This window comes from Mustela nivalis, assembly GCF_964662115.1.
Source record: "Mustela nivalis genome assembly, chromosome: X".
Taxonomy (NCBI): Eukaryota; Metazoa; Chordata; class Mammalia; order Carnivora; family Mustelidae; genus Mustela; species Mustela nivalis.
Window position 1 is genome coordinate 46,163,004 of NC_139040.1, and position 21,538 is coordinate 46,184,541.

Below are 21,538 nucleotides of genomic sequence, written 5' to 3' on the forward strand. Positions count from 1 at the left end.
GGGGGAACAGCAGGGAGAGGGAGAAGCAGGCTCTGTGCTGAGAAGAGAGAGCCCCATGTGGGGCTCAATCCCAGGACTCTGGGATCATGACCTGAGCTGAAGGCAGAGGCTTAACCAACTGAGCCATCCAGGTGTCCCAAGGGATTTTTTTTTTAATTTAGGAGAGACTTAGACATTTAACAGCTGATGGGAAGGAAGGGATAATTGATGGAGCACAGTCCTTACAGGGTGAAGTTTTTATGTTGGATAGAAGAGGATCCAGAATGAAATGGAGGGATTAACCTTAAACAAGAGGAAGTACATTACTAGGTGGGAAGAACAAAAAGTGAATATAGATGAAAATAGATTTATAGATTTGGTGGCAGGAACTTGTCTGAGGGGATTTATATTTTTCTGTGATGTAGGAAGAAATGTCATCTTTAGATGAGGGGTTGAAGTGGGGCAAGGGTTGGGTTGGGGATTTGCAGTTCGTAAGGAAGGTTTAAAATAGTTATTGTGGTGAACAGGAAAGCATAGTCAGGGTGTCAGGCAGTTTTGAGGTCAGCTTGATGACCAAGAATCATACTGATAATAACCTACCAGACTGTGATTTTCTTCCAGTAGACTTCAGTAGGTCCAGTGCAGGCATAAAGCACAACAGTTGGGCTCTTGTAGGGTTATGTTTTTATCAGATATTTGCAATGAAAATGGGTCATTGAGGATATTGGCAGAATGAAGTTGAAACAATAGAATTCAAACTGCCTAGGAGAGGAAGTGAAAACAATTAGGAGCTGACAGAGCAGAAGCAGAAGGGTATTTGAATTAATGATATAAAAAGTGAAGTCCTGGATGATAAGCTCTTAGGTGTGTTTGAATATATTTGGTATTTTTGTTGCCAGCTCATTTAATCAACAAATATTTATTGTATGCATATTATGTGCCAGACAATGCCTTGGGCACTGAAGGTATAGAGATGAACAAAACAAAGTCCCTTCTTTCATACAGCTTGCTGTCTAGTGCGGAAGATTGTTCATTTTTATAAAGGGGCGTCCTCATTGATATGCTGATTACTGTTTGTGTACTTATATTTAGAACTAATAATGAATGATAAAGTGAAATATTTACATATATAGGGTGAGGAAAGTTCAGATAGACATTTTGAGTGCCTCCCTTATTGTACGTTATAGTAACTGAATTATGAAAATTTATAACCCCCTTAAAACTTTTTAAGGTAATTTCATATGCTATGCCAGAAATGAAGATAAAACAAAGATACACACACATAATTTGAACATTTTAGCAGTTTTAATTTTTTTATGCTTTAGGATTTTTTAAAATATCTACATTGCTTCTAGCTATAGACCAGATGTCGATATTGCATGTACCAATCTGGTTCTAGGGATTTAATGTAATGTGTTAAGTAATTATGGTTAAGCAGTTTAGGAGGGAAAGAAAGTATGTTCATATTTTTACCTTTATTTTATATTTTCCAATTTATGCCTCCTCTTTTGTGTATATATACTTACGGATATGTTAATATTTTATTTGAAAGAAATTAGTATTTATGTCTTAGGCCTTATTTATGTCTTTAGGCCTTAAATAAACCTTAAAATTATTCACTACATATACAGTTAAATTTAAGTTCAACCACAGGTTATTTGATTGTGTTTTAAGGTTTCTGTGGCCGTAGCTAGATCACAGTATCCCTAAAATTAAAAAAGAAACCAAATGCATGAAATCACAGTTATGTGTGAACATGGGCTGGATTAGTCATGAACCATCATGATTTCTCATCTAAGGGGACTGTGTGGGTGATTTTTAAGTGACATGGCTTGCAAGAAAGAATTAGATGATTAGCTAGAGTTCAGTTTAGAAATCCCCACCATCTGTGACCCTGGTAGAAGAGGGTCTTCCCTACAAGGGTGATGGTTTATAAAAGCTCATTGACTAAGGAAAGATAATGGTATTGTACACAGTCATGGGACTTACTGAAAAATGACAACGTGTCAGCTCTTACCAGACTTAAAAAAAATTTTGTGCATATAAATGATCTGGATTTTAAAACATTATATTTTTTTAGTGGGGAATTTTTAATCTGCTTAAGCCTCTGGGCTGTTAAGGAAAAACAGTTGGGCAGAGAAGAGGATAAACTGGGCATTCGTCCCCCCTCCGTCAACCTCATGGGGCTCTTGCGAGCCTTCCTGGCTTATGTGACAGGTAGCTTTAAGTGTAGGTCTTGCAAGCTGGAAAGCCAAATGGGATTTGACATATATATGCATTTCTCTTGTTGCCAAGGGTGGTATTTGGACACATGGTCTCATTTTTATGATCTTTTATATACACTTACTTCTATGTACCATGTTTATGGAGATCTGCCTTCCAGGATTGGTAGTAGGTTTAAGACGTCTGGAGTTGCTGAGGAGAAGGACATAGTGTAAAATCATGGAAATTAAGACCACATTTCCATGTATCCAAAAAAAAAAAAAAAAAAAAACCAAAAACCAAAACCCACCCTGCAGGAGAAATATATATATTAAGACACCCAACATCCCTCTGGGGCTTACTTTATTTAGAGAAGTGTGTATTATTTTAAGTGGGAATTTCTTCAGACCATTTATGAGCAGAATTTGGTGGCATTAAAAGGTAACCATGTGGTTTCAATCTGGAGGAAATTGTCCCCAACTGTGATTCTAAGAACTAACAAAAGGGATTATATTTTAGTTACTTCCCCCATATGCTCCTACTGTCCTTTAGAAGGGATATCCTGGATGAGGCAAGATCAGGGGACTGAGAAAGTAAGCCAGACTGAGGGCTTCTCAAACGTTCATTTGTTACTAGCTGAGGATTTAAAAAAAACAAACTCCAGTTACTAAGTGTAAGGTGTCCCTTTTCCAAATTATAAGCAATATTATCAGAAAAAGAAGAGACTGTATAGTATAGTGGTTAAGAGGTCAGACCCTGGAACCACACTGCCTGGGTTCAAAGACCAGATTGTCTCTTATAGGATGTATGACCTTGGGCAAGTTACTTGCCGGACTCGTGCCTCCCTTTCCTTGTTTATAAAACATGATAATATAGTATCTGCCTCACAACGTGATCATGAGGACTAAATGACTGCATCTGTAGGAAGTGCTTAGAAAAGTGCTAGGTACATAGTAAACATTATAAAGTATAAGCTGCTTCTCCTCCTTTTTTTTCATCTTCATCAGTTGGTGGGTATCTTTAAGCTATCTGAAACTGCTAATGCCTCTGTATACAAACTCCACTTTGATAGAACCTGTTTTGAGAAGGATCGTAAGGAGCAAAAGAACCTTAGTGTAAATGCTGAATCAGAATCTTGTAAACTTGAGAGCTAGTTACAAATTTCTCGTTGTTAGGGGAAAAAAACTAACAACTTGGCTAACATAACACTTGAGAATGGACCCCACTGCAGGCATGCCTGGGCACATTGTCTGAGATTGCAGGGGTCTAGATGCCACTTGACTGTTAGGAAACCTCAATTGCCCTTTGGGTTTGGGGCCTTGATTCTGACTCCTCTACTTTATTACCGCTCTTGTTTTTCTTCTTTTGATCCTATTTTTTATTTTATTTTTTTAAAGATTTTATTTATTTATTTGACAGACAGAGATCACAAGTAGGCAGAGAGAGAGGGGGAAGCGGGCTCCCTGCTGAGCAGAGAGCTCGATGCGGGGCTCCATCCCAGGACCCTGAGATCATGACCTGACCTGAAGGCAGAAGCTTTAACCCACTGAGCCACCCAGGCACCCTGATCCTATTTTTTAAATTGTACTATTTTGTTATGTTTTATGTATCTTTTTAAGTCATATTAAATCCCATCTGGAACAATGTATTAGTAAATAGTTTTTCAGCTGGTCATATCAAATTACTAACATTTACTTAATATTGATGCTTGTCAGTCTATCTCTATGCAGAGAGGTATGGTGACTTTCCATCTGGAAAAGACTACTGATTAGACTTCTCAAATATCGCAGTGAGATGTCAAAACAGCTATATGCTCATATCTTTTTCAAAGCATATGGTTAATAATAATTAAAATTAAACAGCTGCCAAATTGGCTGCTTATTCCAGACTGGGCACTTTTATGTGCCTTTTACTATGCCTTTTACTCATGATGTACACTGGAACCATCACAGCCTTAGGCAGGAGCTATTATTAATCACTGCTTTTACAAATGGGGAAACTGAGACTCAGAGAGGTCAAATAACTTACTAAAGGTCACACAGCTAAAAAAGTAGTGAAGCTCTGTTTGAAAGCCAGGCAGCTTGGTCCCAGATCCGTGTTTATAGGCACTATTCTAAGCAATACTTCTCTTAATTAGAAATCTAGCACATTAGAACCTCCAGTTCTAGTAGAAGAGAATGTTCTGTTTTACAGAACATTCACAGGTTCTGCAGGTTTTACCTGAGTGTAATGTCTTCTGTATGCCCCTTTCCATCTCTACTACCACTGCCTTCTACTTTGGGCTGTCATCATCTGCCCCCTGGATTTTTATCACAGCCTTCTCAAATCTATATTCTGCATAACTATCAGAATGTTCTAGCAAGTCTTTGCCTTACCTAAAACTCTTCAATGGTTCCCTTTGTTAGAGGCTAATTATCCATGTTTCTGAGCATAGTATATCAAACTCTTCCCTTTGCATGATATGATTCTCACCCCTTGTCTCTTCCACACCCCCCTTACAATGTACTTTCCAGTACTGCTGTATTGCTTGGTCATACCATGTTGCTTTATGCTTCCATGCTTTTGTAAATGCCATGTGCTCTACTTGGCTTCACCAGCTGGTCCACATTATTTACAACCAGTTCACCTGCTACGGCTGGTATCTCTTTCTAGTTCCCTTCCCCGAAGTTGATGTAGGTGTTCCAAGTTGGTGTTCTCATTATACCTTGTGAATATATTTCTTGGATCACCATGTTATTTTATGATTATCTATTTAAGTATCTCTTTCATTAGGCTGTGAACTGCTTTGGGGCAGGGGCTGTACATGATTTTATCCTTAGCCAGTTAACATTGCCCTTAGCATGTAGTTGGCCCTTCTAACTAGGGAGTATTCTGTAAATAGTGCAGAATACAGAGCTTCAGGTCAGGGAATGAAGTGGGTTTTTGAAGAACTAAAACCACATGAACATTCAAAGTTAACTACCAGGACAGTAGAGGGAGGTCTCACAGAAGAATCTTTGGGCCACATACATTTATGTTATTTAATCCAGGAACCATAAGGGGCTTGGGGGGATGGGAATAGGGGGTCTAAAGAAAAGTTGGAAAAATTACCATATTAAGTGTCTAAAATAGGTATATTTTATTTTATTTATTTTTTAAAAAATATTTATTTATTTATTTGATAGACAGAGAGAGATCACAAGTAGGCAGAGAGGCAGGCAGAGGGGGAGGAGGGAAGCAGGCTCCCTGCTGAACAGAGAGCCCGACTCGGGGCTCAATCCCAGGACCCTGAGATCATGATCCGAGCTGAAGGCAGAGGCCCTAACCCACTGAGCCACCCAGGCACCCCTAAAGCAGGTATATTTTAATAAAATATTTAGAGTTATTTTCTTAGAGGGATATCTACCCTAAAATTTATAGGGACAGTTGATAAAATGTCTAACACTACCCAAAGTAAACATTTTATTAACTGTAAGCAGTGTTGTATGTTCACTCAGCTGTTACCAACCAAAAAAATGTTATCTGTTGGTGCCTTTGTGCATGGGTGGCTGGATCCAAATAAGGAGATTTGGGGAAACCCTGCATCTCTGGAAGCTTTCTTTTCATGTAAACTTTTTTTTTTTTTTAAATAAAGTGTGCAGATTTACCACATAATCTATTTTGGTCTCACTTCTGTGCTCTAAAATTCATTCTTTTACCTTTAGATTTTCAAATAGTATATTTTTCTCCAAAGGGAGTTGGATTTTGTCAGCTTTTAAGGGCTCTAACTCATTCGTGTTTTGGAAACCCACACATATGATAAGTATTCATTCTGAGAATGCTTAAGATTGGTCTACTTCAGATACTGTAATTGCCTTGGTTACAATTAGTTAATAGAGTTCACTTTGGAATATACTTCATTCATGGCAGCACAAATCCTTATTTGCTGCCCTATTTGCCTCAGGGCAACTGCATTACAATCATCAGAGTGATTTATTCTTTCCTAATTAACGTACATCATAAATATATGCAAGCAGAATCACAATAACATATGGCAATTTGTAAAAATGGTTTCACAGTAACATATGGAAGTTTGTAAAAATGGTTTCCCTTCATCCTCCTTTAAGCAAAACTTGCCAAACTTTTTTGATCATTCTCCCTTACCACTAAAAATTTTGATCACCCTACTATATGTATATTTACTTATAAATGGCATATTAACTGTACTAATATTATATAAGACATTCATTTCTATAAAAATAGAAATAAAGGTACAAGATGAAATGAATACTTTAAAATTAATTTTAGTATTTATCAGGGCACCTGGGTGGCTCAGTTGGTTAAGCAACTGCCTTTGGCTCAGGTCATGATCCTGGAGTCCTGGGATCAAGTTCTGCATCAGGCTCACTGCTCAGCGGGGAATCTGCTTCTCCTTCTGACCCTCCCCCACCTCGTGCTCTCTCTCATTCTCTTTCTCTGAAACAAATAAATTAAAAAATTAATTTTGGTATTTATTAATGGTGTAATAACATTTGCTCTCGTTTTTTCCTTTGCTCTCATTTTGATGAGAACACTGACATTAAATGTGCTTTGTTTAAACAAAACATTGGTTTATGATACAGCTATTCGAAAGCCTGATTCTAAGTCCTATTTATTCTTATACTTGATTAAAGTGACAGAGCTGAAAAAAGAAACAGAACATATAAATCTAACAATAAATAAAAGAAGCCTATTGTTGAATGCACTTACTAAATAATGATACTCATAGTTCTGGGAAACAATTATGCAAATATTTTGTTGCTGTTTCATCTTCTCAGCTCTGAGCATGCATGCTGTCTTTTCACATTTTTTAATTCAAGTATAATTAACATACATTATTATATTAGTTTCAGGTGTGCAATATAATGATTCAACAGTTTTATACGTTTTTCAGTGCAGCCACTGTGGGAAACACTATGGAATTTCCTAAGAAAATTAAAAATAGGGGTGCCTGTGTGGCTCAATCAGTTAAATGTCTGCCTTCAGCTCGTTCATGATCTCAGGGTCCTGGGGTCAAGCTTGCATTGGGCTCCCTGCTCAGCAGGGAGTCTGCTTCCCCCTCTGCCTCCAACCCTCCCCTTCTTTGTGTGCGTACTCTCTCTCTGTGTCTCTCAAATGAATAAGTAAAATCTTTTTAAAAATTAAATATAGAATTCCTGTACCATCCAGTAATTCTACTACTGTATTTCCACATTTTCAACAAGGGTTCAAAACTCAGTGAAATTCTTCATGGAAGTGTCAGAAGATAAAACACATGTTTTAGGCAACAAAATTAAATAATAATGAAAATAATTTCAAATTTACTGTGTATTGTTTATTCTTTATAAAGGCAATCTTTTTGCACAATGAAGGAAACCATCAAAAAGGCAGCCTACTGAATGGGAGAAGATATTGCAACTGATATATCTGATAAGGGGTAATATCCAAAATATATGAAGAACTTATGTAATGTAACACACAAAAAAATCCCCAAATAATCTGATGGGCAAGGGAACTGAATATTTTTCTAAAGAAGACATACAAGTGGTGAACAGACACATGAAAAGATGCTCAGTATCACTAATCATCATGGAAGTGCAAATCAAAACCACAATGAGATACCACCTTACACCTGTCAGGCTGTCAGGCTGGCTAAAATAAAAAAGACAGGGATGCCTGGGTGGCTCAGTTGGTTAAGCATCTGCCTTTGGCTCAGGTCATGACCTCGGGGTCCTGGGATTGAGCCACGTATTGGACTCCCTGTTCAAGAGGGAGCCTGCTTTCCCCTTTCTCCTGCCTGCCCCCACTTGTGCTCTCCCTCACTCTTTCTTTCTTTCTTTTTTTTCTCTCACTCTTTCAAATAAATAAAATCTTTGGAAAAAAAACACACACACACAAACCAAAAGTAAAAAATAAAAAAAATAGCAAGTATTGGTGGGGATGTGGAAAAAAAGGAACCCTTGTGTGCTCTTGAGAATGCAAATTGGTGCAGCCTCCGTGGAAAACAGTATAGTATTTCTTCAAGAAGTTAAAAATAGAATTACTCTATGATCCAGTAATTGCACTACTTTTGAACTATGAATTTTGGGTTATTTACCCAAAGAAGATGAAAACACTAATAGAAAAAGATATATGCACTCCTATGTTTATTACAGCATTATTTGAAATAGCTAAGTTTACAAAAGCAACTCAAGTGCCCCTCAATAGATAAATGGAGGTGTGTGTGTGTGTTTGTGTGTGTGTGTGTGTGTGTGTATGTGTGTAGATAGGTAATCGAATATTGCTCAGCCATGCATAAAAAAGAATGAGATCCTGCCATTTGCAGTGATATGGGTAGACCTAGAGGGTATAATGCTAAGGGCAATAAGTTAGTCAGAAAAAGACAAATACCATACAATCTCACTCATGTGTAAAATTTAAGAAACAAAACAAATGAATAAAGAAGAAAGAAAAAAAAAAACCACCCAGACTCTTTTAAAAATTTCTTTTCAGCTTAACAGTATTCATTGTTTTTGCACCACACCCAGTGCTCCATGCAATACGTTCCCTCCCTAATACCCACCACCTTGTTCCCCCAACCTCCCGCCCCCTGCCCCTTCAAGACCCTCAGGTTGTTTTTCAGAGTCCATAGTCTCTCATGGTTCATCTCCCCTTCCAATTTCCCTCAACTCCCTTCTCTCCATCTCCCCATGTCCTCCATGTTATTTGTTATGCTCCACAAATAAGTGAAACCATATGATAATTGATTTTCTCTGCTTGACTTATTTCACTCAGCATAATCTCTTCCAGTCTTGTCCATGTTGCTACAAAAGTTGGGTGTTCATCCTTTCTGATGGAGGCATAATACTCCATAGTGTATATGAACCACATCTTCCTTATCCATCCGTCCGTTGAAGGGCATCTTGGTTCTTTCCACAGTTTGGCGACTGTGGCCATTGCTGCTATAAACATTGGGGTACAGATGGCCCTTGTTTTCACTACATCTGTATCTTTGGGGTAAATACACAGTAGTGCAATTGTTGGGTCTTAGGGTAGCTCTATTTTTAATTTCTTGAGGAATCTCCACACTGTTCTCTAAAGTGACTGCACCAACTTGCATTCCCACCAATAGTGTAAGAGGGCTCCCCTTTCTCCACATCCTCTCCAACACATGTTGTTTCCTGTCTTGCTAATTTTGGCCATTCTAACTGGTGTAAGGTGGTATCTCAATGTGGTTTTAATTTGAATCTCCCTGATGGCTAGTGATGATGAACATTTATTCATGTGTCTGATAGCCATTTGTATGTCTTCATGGGAGAAGTGTCTGTTCATATCTTCTGCCCATTTTTTTAAATATGATTATCTGTTTTGTGTGTGTTATGTTTGAGGAGTTCTTTATAGATCCTGGATATCAACCTTTTGTCTGTACTGTCATTTGCAAATATCTTCTCCCATTCCGTGGGTTGCCTCTTTGTTTTCTTGACTGTTTCCTTTGCTGTGCAGAAGCTTTTGATCTTGATGAAGTCCCAAAAGTTCATCTTCGCTTTTGTTTCCTGAGACATATCTTGAAAGAATTTGCTGTGGCTGATATTGAAGAGGTTACTGCCTTTGTTCTCCTCTAGCATTCTGATGGATTCCCGCCTCACGTTGAGGTCTTTTATCCATTTTGAGTTTATCTTTGTGTATGGTGTAAGAGAATGGTCGAGTTTCATTCTTCTACATATAGCTGCCCAGTTTTCCCAGCACCATTTATTGAAGAGACTGTTCTTTTTTCTACTGTATATTTTTTCCTGTTTTGTCGAAGATTATTTGCCCATAGAGTTGAGGGTCCATATCTGGGCTCTCTACTCTGTTCCACTGGTCTATGTGTCTGTTTTTATGCCAGTACCATGCTGTCTTGGTGATCACTGCTTTGTAGTAAAGCTTGAAATCAGGTAACGTGATGCCCCCAGTTTTATTTTTGTTTTTCAGCATTTCCTTAGCGATTCAGGGTCTCTTCTGATTCCATACAAATTTTAGGATTATTTGCTCCAGCTCTTTGAAAAATACTGGTGGAATTTTGATCGGAATGGCATTAAAAGTATAGATTGCTCTAGGCAGTATAGACATTTTAACAATGTTTATTCTTCCGATCCAAGAGCATGGAATGGTCTTCCATCTTTTCATGTCTGCTTCAATTTCTTTCATGAGTGTTCTGTAGCTCTTCGAGTACAGATCCTTTATGTCTTTGGTTAGGTTTATTCCCAGGTATCTTATGGTCCTTGGTGCTATAGTAAATGGAATCGATTCTCTAATTTGCCTTTCTGAATTTTCATTGTTAGTGTATAAGTAAGCCACTGATTTCTGTACATTGACTTTATCCTGCCACGTTACTGAATTGCTGTATGAGTTCTAGTAGTTTGGGGGTGGAGTCTTTTGGGTTTTCCATATAAAGAATCATGTCATCTGTGAAGAGAGAGAGTTTGACTTCTTCATTGCCAATTTGGATACCTTTTATTTCTCTTTGTTGTCTGATTGCTGTTGCTAGGACTTCTAATACTATGTTGAACAAGAGTTACACCCAGACTCTTACATACAAAGAACAAATCTGTGGTTCCCAGAGAGGAAGTGGAGGGGGTTGGGTGGGGTTGGGGGGGTGGGGAGAGTGAAATAGACAGGTATTAAGGGTAGACTTATCTTGGTGAGCAATGAGTAATATACAGAGTTGTTGAGTCATATTGTACACCTGAAACTAATATACCACAGTATGTTAATTATACTTCAATAAAAAAGAAGATTCACATAAAAATAATAAAACACCTCTTAGAAGGAAAAAAACCCCTCTGACATAAAACAACATTTTACTGTTTGAATACATTTAGAGTCTCCTATTATTATTTATAGGTATTCTGAGGTGGTAAAATTCTGATTACAAGATATGGTTATATTTAATTTTAAAACTTTAAAAAAGAACTTTACTGACATATAATTTAATATAATTTATATATGATAAACTACATTTTAAAAAGTATGGAATTTGGTAAATTTTGACATATGATATACCCATTAAACCATCACCAAATTCGAGATAGTAAACATTCATTACCTTCAAGTTTCCTTATGCCATTTTGTAATCTTTCCTTCTTGTCCTTCTCTGTACTTTAACACCCCTCTCCAGCAACTACTAATCTGTTTTCTGCCACTATAAATTAATTTTCATTTTCTAGAGTTTTATATAAATCATGTATTTTGTGTTCTTTTTGTCTGAATTTTTTCAGTCAGCATAATTGTTTTGAGATTGATCCATATTGCATATTGCAGTAGCTTATTTCTTTCTATTGTTGAGTAGTATTCCATTGTGTGGATAAACAACTTTGAAAAAATCCATTCACCTCTTAGTGGGTTGTTTCTAGTTTTAGGCTATTATGAGTAAAGCTTTTATTAGCATGCACATGCAAGTCTTTGGATGGAAATATGTACTAGGTTTTCTTGGGTAAATATCTAAAAGTAGAAAGCCTGGGTCATATGGGAGATATATGTTTAACTTTTTGAGAAATTACTAAAATCTTTTCCAATGTAGCTGTACCATTTTATATTCCCACTACAGTGTATGAGAGCTCTAATTGTTTTAAATTCTGGTCAACATTTGATACATTTTTAAATTTTAGCCATTCTAATAACTGTGTAGTGATATCTCATTGTAATTTTAGTTTGCATTTTCCTTAACTATTAATGATGTTGAGCATATTTTCATGAGTGTATTTGCTACTCATATATTTTATTTGGTGATGTATTTGTTCAAATTTTGTCCATTTAAAAAATTTGGGTTGTGTGGGTTTTTAAAATTATAGTTTTGAGAGTTCTTTATATGTTCTGGGATATAAGTCCTTATCAGATACAATATTTGCAAATATTTTCTTTGAGTAAATGGCTTGTCCTTTTATTTTTTCATCAGCATCTTTCAAAGAGCAGAAGTTTTTAATTTTAATGAAGTCTAAGTTATCAGGTTCTGGATGATGTTTTTTAGTGTCATATCTAAGAAATCTTCACATTTTTGAAACTTTTCTTGTGGATATCCTGTTTTTCCAGCATTATTTGCTGAAATGACTATCATTTTTCCACTGAACTCTCTTGTACTTTTGTCAAAAATCAAGTGACTGTAAACATAAAGTTTTATTTCCCGAGTCTTCTGTTCTATTGCTCTGTTTGTCTATCTGTATGCCACTGCCACTCTCAATTATTGTAGAATTATAAGTCTTAAAATCAGTTTGTGTAATTTTTCTGACTTTGTTCTACATATATTTTATACCTCACAATATATTGTAATATACATTTTTTACTTTTAACAATCAATTATTTTATTATTGAAGTATAGTTGACACATGATACATTAGTTTCAGGTGTACAACATAGTGATTTGACAAGTTTATATGTTTTGCCATGCTCATAATCATAGCTACCATCTGTCACCATAAGATACTATTATAATACCATCATCTATATTCCCTGTACTTTACCTTTTATTCTTGTGACTTATTCATTACATAACTGGAAGCCTCTATCTCCCATTACTCTTCACCTATTTTGCTCATACCCCTACATCTCTCCCCTCCAGGAACCATCAGTCTATTCTATGCATTGATGGGTCTGTTTTTGCTTTTTTTTTTTTTGCTCATTTGTTTTGTTTATAGATTTCATATGTAAATGAAATCATACATTGTTTGTCTTTCTCTGTCTGACTTATTTCACTTGGCAAAATATCTTCTGCGTCCATCCATGTTGTTGAAAATAGCAAGATCTCATTTTTTTTTAAAGATTTTATCCATTCATTTGACAGAGAGAGAGATCACAAGTACACAGAGAGGCAGGCAGAGGGGGGGAGGAGCAGGCTCCCCGCTGAGCAGAGAGCCTGATGTGGGGCTCAATCCCAGGACCCGGGGATCATGACCTGAGCCGAAGGCAGAGGCTTAACCCACTGAGCCACCCAGGCACCCCGGCAAGATCTCATTTTTATGGCTGAGTAATATTCCACTCTGTCTGTGTGTATGTGTGTATATACACATCATATCTTCTTTGCCCATTCATTGTATAAGAAAAAAATATTTTTACCCACATTGTTTGCCATTGCATGTGCCCTTCATTTCCCTTTGTAGACCTATAGTTCTTTTTTTTTAAGGGGGGGGTGAGGGAGAGGGAGATTGAGAATCTCAAGCAGCCTTCACACCCAGTGCATGAGCCTGACACCAAGCCCAATCTCACCACCCTGAGATCACAATCTGAGCCGAAATCAAGAGTCAGATGCTTAACTGACTGAGCCACCCAGAAACCCCTAGACCCATATTTTTATCTAGATTATTTTTCTTCTGGGGGCACCTGGGTGGCTCAGTGGGTTAAGGCCTCTGCCTTCAGCTCAGGTCATGATCCCAGAGTCCTGGGATCGAGCCCCGCATCGGGCTCTCTACTCAGTGCAAGCCTGCTTCCTTCTCTCTCTCTTCCTGCCTCTCTGCCTGCTTGTGATCTCTGTCTGTCAAATAAATAAATTAAACAAATCTTTAAAAAATAGATTATTTTTCTTCTTCCCAAAAGACTTTAACAATTTTTATAGCACAGGTTTACTGGCAATTAATTCTTTCAACTCTTGAATGTTTGAAAAAGGCTTATTTCACCTCTGTTTTTTGGATGCATTTCACTGGCTTTGGAATTCTAGGTTAACAGGTTTTTATCCTTTTAGTATTTTAGAGATGTTCCACTGTCTTCTCATTTCATGGTATCCAATAATAAATTTCCTTTCATCATTGTCTTTGTTTCTCTGTGTGTAACATGTACCCCCTGCCTCCAGCCTTGAAGATATTCTCATTATCTCTTGTTTTTAAAAAGTTTGACTGTGGTGTGCCATATGGTATAGTTTTCTTTATATTTCTTTTGCATGAAGCTTATTGGGTTTCTTCTATCTGATTTTCTAGTGTTCATGAAATTTAGGAACATTTTGGCCACTGTTTCCTCAAAAAAATTTTCAGTGTCCTCATTTCCTTTGGTGACTCCAATTACATGTACATTGACCAGCTTAAAGTTGTTCTACAGTTCATTAATGCTCTGTTTTTTAAAGCCTTTTTTCTTACTATATAATTTGGATAGTTTCTATTGCAATGTCCTCACATTCAGTAATCTTTTCTATTACAATTTATAATCTGCTGTTAATCCCATATTGTATACTTTCCATCTCAGACATTGTCATTTTTACCTCTAGGTTTGAATTGGGTATTTTTTTTTAATATCATCCATGTCTTTAACTTTTAAAAAATAGAATACAGTTAAAATGACTCTTTAAATGATTTTTTTGCTAATTCTGACCTTTCTGTCCGTTCTTAAGTCCGTTTTTGATTTGTCTCCTCATCATGAACTGTATTTTCCTGCTTTTTTGCATGCCTGTCAATGTTTTTAACTGAAGTATAGTTGACACGTAATGTTATATTAATTTTAGGTTTGCACTGTGATGATTTGGTAACTCTGTATGTTATGCTGTGTTGAGCTCACCTCAAATGTACCTGTACCTCCCACTCCCCTTCACCTATTTACCCATTCTCCCACCCTCCTCCTCTCTGCCAACCACCAGTTTGTTCTCAGTACTTATGATTTTGTTTCTGTTTTTGTTTGGTTGTTCATTTGTTTCATGTTTTTAGATTCCACGTTAGAATGAAATCATATAGTATTTGCCTTTCCCTGTCTGACTTATTTCATTTAGCATAATACCCTCTAGTTTCATCCATCTTGTTACAAATCATTACTGTTAATTTGAATTTTACTTTGCTGGGTGCTGCATATCTTTTATATTACTACAAATACACTTGAGCTCTGTTCTGGGATTCACTTGAGTTACTTGGAAACAGATTGATCCTTTCAGGCTGTTTTGTTTAGTTATGTTAGGCAGGACTGGACCAGTACACAGTCTAGGGCTAATTCATCCTCATTATGGAAGCAAGACCCTTCTGAGTACTTTTCCCCATGCCCTGTGAATCATGAGGTTTTCCAATTTGGCTGATGGAACAGTCACTGCTCCTGGCCCAGTTGGTTCTGTCCTTGACCTTGGGTAATTTCATCACAGGCATGCCATGCGCTGATCAGTGCTATGCTGAATACTCAAGGGAGACCCTTGGCAGCTCCTCCAAAGATCTGTGTGCAGCTCTCACAGGTATTCTCTCCTATGTAGTTTAACCACCTGCGTTTTCCCAGAGTGTCAGCTTTGTCACCTCAGCTCAAGTTCGGCAGGTTCTGCCTACATTTCTGTTCCCTGCACCATAGTCTGAAAAGTGTCTCAAGACAGTGAGTCTGGAAAATCCGAGGTCTCACCCTGTTTGTTTATTATCTCTCAGGGATCACAGTTCTTCATTGCCTGATGTTCAGTGTCTTGCAAACACTGCTGCTTCATGTATTTTATCCATTTGAGTCAGTGGCTTCTTTCAGGCAAGATGGAAATCCATTTTTTGTTACCCCATCTTAGCTAGAATTAGAAGTCCACTGACATTCTAAAATCCCAAATTTTCATTACCAATGTTAATTTGTAGCCCAGTTTCAATTCTCACCTTTCAAAAATGTAGACACCATCACATCTCTTATATTAGCCATATCAGTTTTGCTTATCTACGTTCAACAGTATACAGAATCTGACATGTAACAGTATAAATCTTCTCACAGGCAGTCTGGCTCGAGTCTGTGCCCTTAACCACAACACCATACAGCTTCAGGAAAGCAAAACTACATTTCTTTGAGCTTTATTGCTGCTCTTCAGTTTCCATGAGTTAAATTTAAACATATAAATAGAAATAGAATTCAGGGTGAAAACACTCAGTAAACATTTATTGAATTTATACTGTGTATCAGACACTGTGCTAAATAAGTTCCTGGGGGTATGAAGTTCAGATGCAGTGCTTTCCCCCAAGGAGTTTACGTATGGTAGAAGTTTCTAGTTTGAATATGCACCATATGTTGGGGAGAGGGAGAGGGACCAAGGTGCCCAACAAATTAAACACAGAGAAACCTGTTTATTTGCTGCCTGGTGCAGGGACATTATTTGGTATTTTTCTGATTCATATCAGTTTCCATTTGGAGAACACCAACAATGATTTTTAATGTAAATACTATTCTTCTAAGGCTTTCTATATTTTTCATAATTTTTAAAAAATACTTTGGGTCCTTGTCCAAGGTCATATAGCTAATAAATAGCAAAGCTAAGATTTGAACCCAAGTTTGTCTTACACCACTATATTCATCATTCCATGCTACCTATGAGTTTGACCGAGGCTTTGTTTTTATAACTGGTCTTCAGAATTTAAAATAACTTGGGAAAGCTCTCCCTGCCCCTTCATGAAAACTAGGTGCTAGTGTTAATGTTCACTTATTAATTATTATTATCTTCTAATCATAGATTTAGGGTATAATTTAAATATATTCACTTGGATATATAATTGAGAGAGGTATGTTAACCTTCCATTTTGATAGATTTTTCAGCTTTGCCTGGTTTTTATATTTCCATTACAATATTATTCTGAATTTAGCAGTAAATGTGTGTAATTTTCTAAATAAACAAACCATCTTTTCTAAAATAACTTCCTGTGGGTATGAGGTCCCACAAGCATGCAGTATTAAGATATTTAATCTGAGAGGCCCCTGGGTAGCCAGTCATTTAAAAGTCTGCCTTCAGCTCATGTCATGATCCTGGGGTCCTGGGATCTGGCACCCTGCCAGGATCCCTGCTCAGCAGGGAGTCTGCTTCTCCCTGTGCCATTCCCTCTGCTTGTGTTCTCTCTCTCTCTGTGTCAAATAAATAAATAAAATCTCAAAAAATATACTTGATCTGAGTCCTGACATCCCACAACTAACATGGAACAAATTGTCCATCAGAGCGTGGGTTTGGACACTCATGTTATCTGAGCAGTGGTCTTCTCCGTAGATAATCCTTGTTCTTTTGACTAAACATCTGTGACTGAATTTCAGTGAAAAGCCTTAACAAGTATTTCTGAGCTTTGGTTTCTCCACTAAATCCTGGGATTCATCAGTTGGGAAAATATATAAAGGTCACAGGTTTCCTAACTTCAAATCTGTCTGGTTTTATTTGTGCCTCCATTATTTTTCCGAGTTAAGTTTTTCAAGACATGTTATATCATTTACCATTACCATCATTTACCATTAAGCCCTTTGAATACAAAAACATTATTTTTATTCCATATTTTCTCTTTTGAATTTCTAGAATACATTCTGTGGTATGGGGTTGGTAGTGGTGGTAAAACAGGCAGCAGGTTTCTTTTAGATATTAATGATAGATTTAGTACAGTTATAATTTTCATTTGACCTGTGAGTTATTCAGAAATGTCTTTAAATTTCCAAAATGCTTTGGGATTAAAAGTGATCTCTTGTTATTAGCCTCATATTTAATTTCCATGAGGTCAGAAACCATGATCTGCATGAGAATATATATGTATATATTCTCATATATATATAAATATATGTGAGGTACATATATATCTCACTTATATTTCTGAAATTTACTGAGACTTGTATTACAACCTAGTACATGATAATTTGGGGGATAGATGTTCCATATGTGCTTGAAAGGAATGTGATTTTGCAATTGTATATAGATTTCTACATATGTCCACTAAATCAACCTTATTTTGTTGTTCAGCTTGTCTATATATTTACTAATTTTTTATCTGCTGATACTGTCAATAACTGAAAGAGGCATATTAATCTTTCATTTTTTGATGTCTGATTTTTCAGTTTCTCTCTAGTATACTTGATCTTCCTTTATATATTTAGAAGTGTTTACTTAGTGCATACAGGTTTATTTACTCTATGTACTGATATTCTTTGTGTGTTATAATGCTTTTATTGTCCTGAAGTTTTATTTTTAGATGTTAGTATAGCTACATCAACTTTCTTTGGGTTGGCATTTACCTGGTATATCTTTTTCTATCTTTTGTGTTTTCAGTCTTTCCTCATCTTTTATGTTTTAGATGTGTCCCTTGTAAAATGGCACATAGCTGGATTCTAAAAAAATTTTATCCGGTCTGTTAACCTCTGCATTTTAATGGGTGAGTCTTACTCATATATTTTTTTGTTTGTTTATTGATATATTAGAGTTTATTTTTACCATCTTCTTTTTGTTATTTCTCTCATTTTTTCCTATGCTTTCCTTTTTCTCCTTGCCTCCGAAGTTTTTTTCTTATCCTGTTTTCTTTCCTAAAAGTTTAAAACTAAAAGTTTTAGTTTCTTAGCTAAACAGGGTTAGTGTTTAAAATAGCAACCCATGGTCAAAGGTGGGGTGAGGGTAGGGTGAGGGTGGGATATAGCTTTTCTGAAAGGAGTCAGATTGGCAAGTTATAGGAGAGAGGAGGCAGGGAGCTAAGGAAGTTATGGGTGATAGATTTTAAAATCTTTTTTTTTCTTTACAAGTGTGAAACAAGGATGTCTGATAGGACCTGGAGGAAGGGGAAGTGGGAATGTGGGATGAGATGAATGAAAGCTTAAAAATAGAACCTGAAGAAACTAGGTAAAGGAACTGAACTCAGGGCAAGTAAAAAGACATTTGGGTGATAGTGAAGGTCCACCTGAGGTTGGAGACCAAACATTGTGTAGGACTTGGGTATAGGAACATACAAGGCAAGACTATAGCATTGGTACAGGTTTGAGATTTTGATGGGCAGTTATAGCAGAGGGATGAAGATACATGGATATGGGACATACTTGTGAGAATTGTTAAAATGTTGAGTCATTTGGAATCCAGGATGGGTTGGGAAGGAAAATAGATCAGTAGGAGGCAAGTAGACCAAGATAAAATGAAAGGTGGCCTCAAGAGACTGTGGTCTTCCTGAGGTTGAAGAACAGGTTTAGTGGGAGTGAGCTGTGGTAAGAAAATGGGGATTCTTGAATTTAAAATTTTAGGAGGCAGTTCTGGTGGATCAAGTCCATGAGTGAGAAACAAAAGGGAAAATATACAGTATTAGCAGTTCCATTTTCTTAGGATGTTGTCTTTATTTTCTCAACAATGTTCTTACCTCCCTGGCTCCTGATACATTACTGTGCCAGTGGGCCTGTGTCATCACAGAACTCTGCTGCCACTCCATGAATCTGGTTTTGTGCTCATTTCCAGTGTGCCTGTGCTATCCTTGGTCTTTAGCTGCCAGGCAGGTGGTGACACCTGTTTTATCCATGAGAGGCTGATATTTTGGCCAGTGCTTCCCTCCCAACCACGAATAGGAGAATCCATTTGCACAATGCTTTTGATTGCCCTGTTCAATATTTTATTTATTTATTTTTAAAGATTTTATTTACTTGTTTGACAGAATGAGAGAACACAAGCAGGGGAGTCTACAGAGGGAGAGGGAGAAGCAGACTTTCCACTGAGCAGGGAGCCCAATGTGGGGCTGTATCCCAGGACCCGGGGATCATGACCTGAGCCGAAGGCAGATGCTTAACTGACTGAGCCACCCAAGCACCCCACTGCTCAATATTTTATAATTGCTTCAGCTATGATCCTGCCTGGACAGAGCCAGTAGAGCACTAGCTCTAGAATCAGATTGCCTGAATTTGAATCTCAGCAACTTCATTTACTTTTTTATTGGGCAGGTTAACCTAACCTCTCCTGACTCCTCGTCTATAAAATGGGGATAACAGGATAACAGTAGTACCTCATTCTATTCTTAGGGTTGTTATGAAGATTAAACTAGTTAATATATATAAAGTATTGTGTTGCCCAGCATTATAGTCACTTCTCAATAGATGGAACCAGTGGGGTGATGACAGCGATGATGATCAACAATAGTGGCAACATGTAGATCACTATGTAGTAAATATTCCATTAGGCACTGGGCCAGATACATAGAAGAATACTGAAAAAGTCCTTGTTCTCATAGGCTATATATATTCTCTTTGGGTATAAAAACTAAGAATTTTTCCTCAAGATTATCTCTGAAAGGGTCTATTAAAAAAGCTTATTATCTTTTTTTAAGATTTTATTTATTTGAGAGAAAGGGAGTATGCACAAGCAGGGGGAGGGGTGGGGGGAGATGGAGAAGCAGACTCCATGGTGAGCAGGGAGCCTGACAGGGGGCCCAATCCCAGGACCCCACGATCATGACCAGAGTTGAAGGCAGACGCTTAACTGACTGAGCCACCTAGGCATCCCAGAAGCTTAGTATCTAACAGTTCAATAAAGACCAAGAAATAACCAAGAAACTGTTGAGGTTTCAGAAACCTTATAACTATACTTTTTATTGTCCTATAGGTAGTCAGTTAAAAAAAAAAAGAGTAAAAAAGAGCTTATGGTCTAGTTTCAAGGGAGAGCAGAAAAAGCAAATAGGATCCTCATTTCCTTTCTCACTGTGTCTACCCTGAGCTCTTTGACAGCTGTGACTACCAAATTTGTCCTTTCAGATACAGGTCCTCTTCTTTTTTTTTTTTTTTAAGATTTTATTTATTCACTTGACAGAGAGATCACAAGTAGGCAGAGAGGCAGGCAGAGAGAGAGAGAGGAGGAAGCAGGCTCCCCGCTGAGCAGAGAGCCCAACGCGGGACTCGATCCCAGGACCCTGAGATCACGACCCGAGCCGAAGGCAGTGGCCTAACCCACTGAGCCACCCAGACGCCCCTACAGGTCCTCTTCTGAGGACCAGCCCTGTGCCTCCAACTACTTTCTGGGCCTAATTACAGTGATATCCTGTATGTAGTGCAAACTCAGTATGACTAAAATGAAACTTCTTGCTTTACTTCCACACCTGGTTCTTTTCTTATAACTCTTACCACTGTTAGGATTGTCACTAATCCATCCCTTGATAAACCCAAACATGCAGTGTAGGCATCTTTGACTTTGCCTTCTTAGATCCTCTTAGTCACTCCATTCTGTCAGTTCTGCTTCTCAAACTTTACTACTCTGTTCTTTGTCTTGCTGCCCTGGTTTCCACTTGCTCCGTAGCAGATTCAGCAAGTACATGTATTCCAAAAATGGGTTTCAAGATGTTGAGTCCAAACATCTTTCCTATCATTCCCCCCCCCACCAAATTTAAAAAAAAAAGAAAGAAAAAGAAAATACCGTTTTCTAAGGAAAAATCCACCTATTCTGTAAAATCTTCCATGTGTACAGCTCTTTCTCTTCTCTGTCTATGCAGGGTAGAATTAATTACTTCCTTCTTTAGGTTCCCATGGCATTAAATTTATTATCCCTTTGACAGCACTTTGTGCATTATACTGTATTATATGTATCTGTCTCCCCTACTAGTTTGTGAACTTCTTAAGGACAAGAGCTGTGTCTTACTCTTCTCTGTAACCCTGGCACTTTGCTCAGTGCCTGTCGGAGTGGGTGCTTAACAAATGTGTGTGTAATGGGTGAAGATATTCTTTAGGTAGTGGTAGCAATAAGAACTTTGGGAGA

At 37.4% G+C, this 21,538-nt stretch overlaps 1 protein-coding gene across 8 annotated transcripts in view; it reads left to right on the top strand.

Moving 5' to 3' along the window:
• The window catches only part of SYTL4 (synaptotagmin like 4), a 64,505-nt gene that overhangs the window by 14,186 nt on the left and 28,781 nt on the right, over window positions 1–21,538 (top strand). For 3 of the 8 annotated variants that reach the window (XR_014307071.1, XM_082716877.1, XM_082716875.1), the window contains exon 2: window positions 18,126–18,203. The exons of 4 other annotated variants lie outside the window; for them this stretch is intronic. The gene's annotated coding sequence lies outside the window, so the exon portion shown is untranslated. Of the gene's footprint in view, window positions 1–18,100; window positions 18,204–21,538 lie in introns of all 8 variants that reach the window. One more of the 8 variants, XM_082716876.1, reaches the window with a different exon arrangement.